The sequence below is a fragment of the Arachis duranensis genome, chromosome 3, assembly GCF_000817695.3.
Source record: "Arachis duranensis cultivar V14167 chromosome 3, aradu.V14167.gnm2.J7QH, whole genome shotgun sequence".
In the NCBI taxonomy this organism is placed as follows: Eukaryota; Viridiplantae; Streptophyta; class Magnoliopsida; order Fabales; family Fabaceae; genus Arachis; species Arachis duranensis.
Window position 1 is genome coordinate 71,121,168 of NC_029774.3, and position 8,534 is coordinate 71,129,701.

At 36.3% G+C, this 8,534-nt stretch overlaps 1 non-coding gene across 1 annotated transcript; it reads left to right on the forward strand.

Annotated features, from left to right (window-relative positions):
• Nucleotides 1–1,102: 1,102 nt before the first annotated feature.
• LOC127746010 (small nucleolar RNA R71) lies at nucleotides 1,103–1,210 on the forward strand. Its single transcript, XR_008007631.1, has one exon. It is a non-coding gene; the product is annotated as a small nucleolar RNA R71 (small nucleolar RNA).
• The last annotated feature ends 7,324 nt before the right edge of the window (nucleotides 1,211–8,534 follow it).

An 8,534-nucleotide genomic window follows, 5' to 3' on the forward strand; every position in this document is an offset into this window, starting at 1 on the left:
GCAGCCCGTACCTCATAGATTCCCAGTCTCTCCATTACAGAGAGGGGCATCATGTTTATCCCTGACCCCAGGTCACACAGAGCTTTTTCAAAGGTCATGGTGCTTATGGTATAGGGTATTAAGAATTTACCCGGATCTTGTTTCTTTTGAGGTAAATTTTGCTGAACCAATGTATTCACTTCATTGGTGAGCAAGGGTGGTTCACCTTCCCAAGTCTCATTACCAAATAATTTGGCATTCAGCTTCATGATTGCTCCTAAATATTGGGCAACTTACCCTTCAACAATGTCTTCATCTTCTTCAAAAGATGAATAATCATCAGACCTCATGAATGGTAAAAGAAAGTCCAAGGGAATCTCTATGGTCTCTGTATGAGCCTCAGATTCCTTTGGTTTCTCATTAGGGTATTCCTTTCTGACCGTTGGACGTTCCCTGAGGTCTTCCTCATTGGGATTCACGTCCTCCTCCTCCTCTAAGGTATCGGCCATGTTGATTATATCAATGGCCTTGCACTCTCCTTTGGGATTCTCTTCTGTATTGCTTGGGAGAGTGCTAGGAAGAGTTTCAGTAACCCTTTTACTCAGCTGGCCCACTTGTGCCTCCAAATTTCTCATGGAGGATCTTGTTTCAGTCATGAAACGAAGAGTGGCCTTAGATAGATCAGAGACAATGTTTGCTAAGCTAGAAGGATTCTGCTCAGAATGCTCTGTCTGTTACTGAGATGATGATGGAAAAGGTTTGCTATTGCTAAACTTGTTTCATCCACCATTGTTATTATTGAAGCCTTGCTTCTGTTGATCCTTCCATGAAAAATTTGGATGATTTTTCCTTGAAGGATTATAGGTGTTACCAAAGGCTTCACCCATGTAATTCACCTCTGCCATTGCAGGGTTCTCAGGATCATAAGCTTCTTCTTCAGAAGATGCNCAGGATTCCTCTCAGAGGTATACATGAACTGGTTATTTGCAACTATTTCAATAAGTTCCTGAGCTTCTGGAGGCGTTTTCTTTAGGTGAATGGATCCACCTGCAGAGTGGTCTAGTGACATCTTGGAAAATTCAGACAGATCATCATAGAATATATCTAATGTGGTCCATTCTGAAAGCATGTCAGAAGGACACTTTTTGGTCAGTTGCTTGTATCTTTCCCAAGCTTCATAGAGGGACTCACCATCCTTTTGTCTGAAGGTTTAAACATCCATTCTAAGCTTGCTCAGCTTTTGAGGAGGAAAGAACTTGGCTAAGAAAGTCGTGACCAGCTTATCCCAAGAGTCCAGGCTATCTCTAGGTTGTGAGTCCAACAATGTTCTAGCTCTGTCTCTTATAGCAAAAGGGAAAATCATAAACTTGTAGACTTCAGGATCAACTCCATTGGTCTTAACAGTATCACAGATCTGCAAGAACTCAGTTAAAAACAGATAAGGGTCTTCTGATAAAAGTCCATGAAACTTGCAGTTCTATTGTAGTAGAGAAACTAATTGAGGCTTTAGCTTAAAATTGTTTGCTCCTAAGACAGGGATTGGGATGCTTCTTCCATAAAAGTTGGAAGTTGGTGTAGTAAAATTACCAAGCATCTTCCTTGTATTGTTGTTTGGTTTGGCCATAATTGTTTCTTTGTTGCTTCCTTTTCAAAAATTTCAGTGAGGTCCTCTTCAGAGTTTTGTGCTTTGGCTGCTCTTAGCTTCCTCTTCAGAGTCCTTTCAGGTTCAAGATCAGCTTCAACAAGTATGCCTTTATCTTTGCTCCTGCTCATATGAAAGAGAAGAAAACAAAAAAATATGGAATCCTCTATGTCACAGTATAGAGATTCCTTGAGGTGTCAGAGGAAAACAAGAATAAAAGAAGGAGGTAGGTAAAATTTTGAACAGACAAAGATAGATGGAGTTCGAATTGATAATGGAGGAGGAAACTTAGTGTTTAAATAGAAAAAGATGAGAGAGGGGGACGAATTTTCGAAAATAAAAAAGAATAAAATTTAAAATAAATTTTTGAAAAATTGGTTGTGATTTTGAAAAAGATAAGAAATAGTAAAACAAACAAAAAAATCAATTAGTTAGTTGAAAAAGAATTGAAAATCAAATTTGAAAAGATAGGAAGTTTAGAAAAGATTTTTGAAATCAAATTTTTGAAAAATATATGATTTGAAAAAGATATGATTAAAAAGATATGATTGAAATTTATTTTGAAAAAGATTTGAAAAGGAAAATTGATTTTCTTTTGAAAAAGATATGTTTGAAAAGATATGATTTTGAAAAAGATATGATTGAAAATATTTGATTTGAAAAAGATTTGATTTTGAAAAATTATGAAGATTTGAAAAAGATTTGATTTGAAAACAAAATTCTTCTCCTTGTTTCATCCTAGCATTAAACGCCCAGGAGTTGCATGTTTTGGGTGTTTAACGCCCAATTGCTGCATGGTTTGGGCGATTAAATGCCCAGGTCAGGTCGTTAATTTTCCTTCTTCACTGGGCGTTTTGAATGCCCAGCTTTTTCTCTGTAATTCCTCTACTTTATGTTCTTGGATCTTCATTTTGCTAAATCCTTTATTTAAAAAGATATGTTTTCAATTTGAAAAAACAACAAAATGAGTTAAAACATATAATTCTTGGATCAAAACACAAGATATATGTAAGAACATTGTGAACATCAAGATGAACACCAAGAACAATCTTGAAGATCAAGATGAACATCAAGAACTCAGTTTTCTTAATGAAAGAAAATATGGAGGACACCAAACTTAGAACTTTCTCATGTTTGAGCCATATGAATGCAAGAATGCATATGTAGAACATCATGCAGTGAAAATCAATAAATCATGAAGATCAAACAAGGAAATTCATCAAGAACGACTTGAAGATCATCAAGAACACAATGCATGTGTTTCGAAAATTGCAAGATAATTAAAATCATGCAATTGACACCAAACTTAAAATTTGGCACTAGATTCAAACAAGAACCATGAAATATTTTTGAGTTTTTATGATTTTATGAATTTTTCTTTTTGGATTTTTTGAAAATAATTTTTAGAAAAACGAAAAAAAGAAGAAAAATTTTGAAAGATTTTTGAAAACATTTTGAAAACAAAATAAAGGTTGAAACAAAAAGAAAATTACCTAATCTGAGCAAGAAGATGAACCGTCAGTTGTCCAAACTCGAACAATCCCTGGCAATGATACCAAAAACTTGGTGCACGAAATTGTGATACCAAATGGTGCCAACAACTTGGTCGCACAATTGTAATCTCACTTCTTTGTCACAACTTCGCACAACTAACCAGCAAGTGCACTGGGTCGTCCAAGTATTACCTTACGTGAGTAAGGGTCGATCCCACGGAGATTGTCGGCTTGAAGCAAGCTATGGTCACCTTGTAAATTTTAGTTAGGCGGATTCAAATGGTTATGGAGTTTTGATAATTAAAAAGATAAATAAAACATAAAGTAAAGATAGAGATACTTATGTAATTCATTGGTGAGAATTTCAGATAAGTGTATGGAGATGCTTTGCTCCTTTTGAATATCTGCTTTCCTACTACCTTCATCCAATCCTTCATACTCCTTTCCATGGCAAGCTGTATGTTCGGGTTTCACCGGTGTCAATGGCTACCTCCCGTCCTCTTAGTGAAAATGGTCCAAAATACGCTGTCACCGCATGGCTAATTTTAGTTCACTTTTTCTTATTAGTTTTATAAGATTTTTGTTTAATTACTTGTTTTATTTTATTTTATTTTGTTTTACATAGGATATCTTATTGGGAGATCTCTATACTCTGACATAGAGACTCCCACTTTTTTTGTTTTTTGTTTGGTTATGAGCAGGATCAGACATAAAGAACCCCTTTCTTGAATTTGATCCTAAATCTGAGAGGACTTTGAGGCAGCGTTTGCAACAAGCCAGAGCCTACAGAGCCGGTGAGAACCTTAGGGATACTTTTGAGAAGGAAGCTGAGGAACTCACTGTGGATCCTAATGGTGGGGATCCGAATGAGCATGCTAGGAGGACTCTGAACTCCTACACTGCCCCTACTCCTGACTTTTATGGGTACAGTATTCCAATACCTACTATTGGTGCTAATAATTTTGAGTTGAAGTCATAGTTGATCACTCTAATGCAACAAAACTGCTAGTTTTATAGGCTTCCATAGGAAGACCCGAATTTGTTTATCTCTATGAAATAAATACAATTAAATAATTATGTTTATCGAGTCTTTTAGTATCTAAAAGAATAAATATAATCAAATAACTATGAAAAAAATATACATATTTTAATATATTAAAATTAACTTTCATGGTTTTAAACATTTGTTCTACTACTCATTATAATTTTCAAATATTAATTACCTCACATTAATTTAGAAAGTTTGTTTTTTATAATATTTATGACATAAAATACTTTAAAAGATAAAATTAAAAATGAGTTGATCAGATTTAAAAAATTATATTATCGCTGTTTATTAATTTTTTATTGAGTTAATTTATTTACTTATTTTAAATTTTGATATTAAATCAAATTTAACAAAATAAATATTATTATACGTTAAATTTAATAAAAAAATTATTTTTAACATGAATCTCAAATACAAAATTTTGTAAATTTTGTGGAATAAAAATAAATTACATTAGGACAAATACATTAATTTATATAAATTTATTTTTTTCTTAAACCTAGTGGGGGCAAGTGACCCCCTCCTCCAATACTTGAGTCTGTTCCTGGGGACAGAGAAAAGCAGTGGCTAGATACCCAGCCTAATGAGAGCTTGGATTCCTGGGACAAGGTGGTCAATAGATTTCTGACCAAGTTCTTCCCACCTTAGAAGCTTACTAAGCTGAGGGTGGATGTTCAGACTTTCAAGCAGAGAGATGGTGAGTCCCTTTGTGAAGCTTGAGAGAGATACCAATAAATGATTAGGAAGTGTCCCCCAGACATATTTTCAGAATGGACTAGGCTGCAGATTTTCTATGATGGCCTCTCTGAGATGGCCAAGAGGACTCTGGACAACTCCACAGAAGGTTCCCTGCACATGAAGAAGATGCATGAAGAGGTCACCCACCTCCATTTCTCCTCTTCTTTCTATTTCTTTCCTTCTTTTCTCTTCTCCTCTCTTCTTCCCTTCTTTTCCATTTCTCCTCTTCTTTCCATTTCTTCCCTTCTCTCCAACACTACCATACACTATCAACCATTAGTTAGTTTAATTAGTTAGATATTTATTTAGTTTTACTTTTGTTTAATTTTCTATTTTAAGTGATAAGTGTTGGATTGTTAACTTGATTTGCTATTTCATAGTGCTGAAAATATTCACTGTTGGATTTCCTTATTGAGGTTATATTTTGTTACTTAGTTTTGAACTCTTCATGTTGAACATTTGTGAATACCAAGTGTATGACATTGCCTTCAAGCTCTCTACATCTTTTGAGTTGCATGTTATAGCTAGCCACCATGTAATTTGATTTCAATATCTATTGTTAGGCAATTGTATATTACCAATGCATTTTTTTGTTAGGTGATGCTTGTTATGATTGACCCTTATCAACATCACCTATTTCATGCGTTGAACTGGGCAACCCATGCGCATGTGTGGAGTGACGCACAAGCGTGGTGGGCTGAAAGGGAATCGAAGCATACGCGTGGGTCACGCGTACGCATGATGGGTTATTCAGAGAGGCGATGCATACGCGTGGGTAGATTTCGTGCTAAAGGCACAATTCCAGCCCACAACTCACACAACTCCCGGGGTTTTGTATGGAAGGTGAAAATTTTGGATCCACGCGTACGCGTGGATGGTTGAAAAGCTTGGGGTCATGCGTACACGTGGGTGACACGTACGTGTGGCATGGTGCACCAAACCAAGCATTCCAAACCTCCAAACAGCTACCAAATCGCCATAAAACTTTATTTAACCTACTAGACTCCGAATTAAACTCAACTAACCAAGCAAAACATGAAATTAAACATATTTTACTAATATTTACAAAAAGGAAAATGAAAAGATGTTACCATGGTGGGGTGTCTCCCACCTAGCACTTTTGTTTATTGTCCTTAAGTTGGACTTATGGAGAGCCCTTATCAAGGTGGTTTGTGCTTGAATCCATCCTTGAACATCCACCAATGCTTGGACTTCCAATAAGCTCCATCATTCAAGATTGATATCTCTAAGCTTTGATGGAGTTTTTCACAAACCATGAGCTCCCAAAGTTGATCCTCCTCTTGTAATCTGGGATCCCATACTTTCTTTTCACACCCCTCTTGAAGTTGATCATGGTGGTTTCTTCTGGGTGGCAAGCAAGCCGAATCTTACTAAGGCACCAAACTATCCTCCTAGACCCATTCAATTGGGAACCATACCAATCCATGCTCCTCAATTTTGAGCTTCCAACCATAATGTGCCTAGCTTTACAACGCCAACCACTAAACATTCTCCTCTTATGCTTCATTCCACAAAGCGCCCTAAGTTGACCATCCGTTTCAAGCCAACCAAATTAAAGTGGGATAATAAAGCTAAGAGTAATGAGTTTTACCCACTCTAATGAAGGATTCAATGGTAACTTAGGTGAAGGAGTTCCCAACAACCTTGATAAAGTGTGTTCCACTCCCGTCTATCCTCTTCTAGAGGTTTCCACCACTTGGCAAGGTGCTTCAAGCTCTACCTCTTGCTAAGCTTCCTCAAGTTCACATCCTTCTTCACCAATGTCTTCAAGCTCTTTGACAAACCCCTATTTTATGATTCATCTTGAGCTTAAATTGAGTGTTTTTATCAGATCTTCACCCACTTATTCATGTAAATTGTATGGTTTTACTATTCCTTCCTTGTTTTATGATATATGAGAAAACATATTTCCCATGCTTTAAAAATATTAAATTTAATTATCCTTTATTACCATTCGATGCCGTGATTTGTGTGTTAAGTACTTTCAGGCTTTTTAGGGCATGAATAACTAAGAGGATGGAAAGAAAACATACAAAAATGGAAGGAAAAGCATCAAATGGAGTTTTTGAAGAAACTGGAAGCGACGCGAACGCGTGGACGACGCGGACGCGTGCTTAGCGCAAAGAGCATCGACGCGAGCACATGGATGACGCAAATGCGTGACTCGCGCAAAATACAACTAACACAGACGCATGACTGATGCAACCGCATGGAAGAGCAAAACTCCAGACGATGCGACCGCATGACCCATGCGGACGCGTGACCTGCGCAATCTGCAGAAATTACAGAATGCGCTGAAGATGATTTTGGGCCGTATTTTGGTCCAGATCCAAGCCCAAAAAACACAGACTAAAGGCTATAAGTTTGGGAATCCATCCATTAATCAGGAGATCATCAGAACATACATTCATACATAGTTTTAGGATTTAGATGTAGTTTTTAGAGAGAGAGGTTCTATCCTCTCTCTTAGGATTAGGATTTCATCGTCTTCAAATCACAGGTTCAATATTCCTTTTATTTATTTTCTCACTTTAGTTTATGAACTCTTCATGTTTAGATTGATTTCCTAATTAATATAATTTGAGGTATTTTAGACTTATTATTGTTTTCTCTAATTTATGTTATTAATGCTTGGGCTCTATCCAAATTATTTTCATTCAAGTAGGTTTTATTCCCTTTTGGCTTTGGTCAAGTAATTGGTAATACTTGAGTTATCAAACTCAGCAGTGGTTGAAATTGACAATTGCTAATTAATTTGGATCGCTCTAAAAGTTGACTGAAACTTGAGGATTAATTTAATTAGTCTACTTAACTTTTCTTTATTTAATAAAGGATAATTAAGTGGGATTAAAACCCAATTCTCAGCACACCTGATAAGGATAACTAGGATAGAAATTCCAATTCTCATACCTTGCCAAGAGTTTTCTTAGTTATTGATTTACTAATCCCTGCAATTTATTTCTCTTGTTCAAAACCTTTTCAAAACCCAAAAACACTGTTTTCCATAACCAATAATAAAACACACCTCCCTGTAATTCCTTGAGAAGACGACCCGAGGTTTGAATACTTCGGTTATTTATTTTAATTGGGTTTGCTTAAGTGACAACCAAAACTTTTGTAAGAGAGGAATTCTTGTCGGTCTAGAAGCTATACTTACAATGGGAATTTATTTGTAAAAATTCTAGATCACGCGAGAGTTTCGTTCTTCACTCTTCCCCATCACTTAAGTCATAAATAGGAGGTTTAGTGAAATCTACCTCATCATCAATTCCAAGTTCAATAGGGAAGGATTCCTCAAACTCAAAAGGATCATATGTTGATGCAGAATCATCATCGATAGGAGGACTTGTTGCTTGTACCAGTTCTTCCAATCTTTCTTCTTGGTAGCTTTCTTCCAATTCTATCTCTTCTTCGTTGCTCACCAAGCGTGTGGGAAGTGAGGTATCTTCTTCTTTAATCTCTATGTCAAGCCCAATGGGAGAAGATTCAATTATAGATAGAAACTCATCAATGATCGAATCCATCTCTTGATCAACCTCTTCAAAGTCTTCAACCATGATATGCCTTGGAGGTTGTACGCCCTCCTCAATATCAATATCAAGCTTCAAGGAAG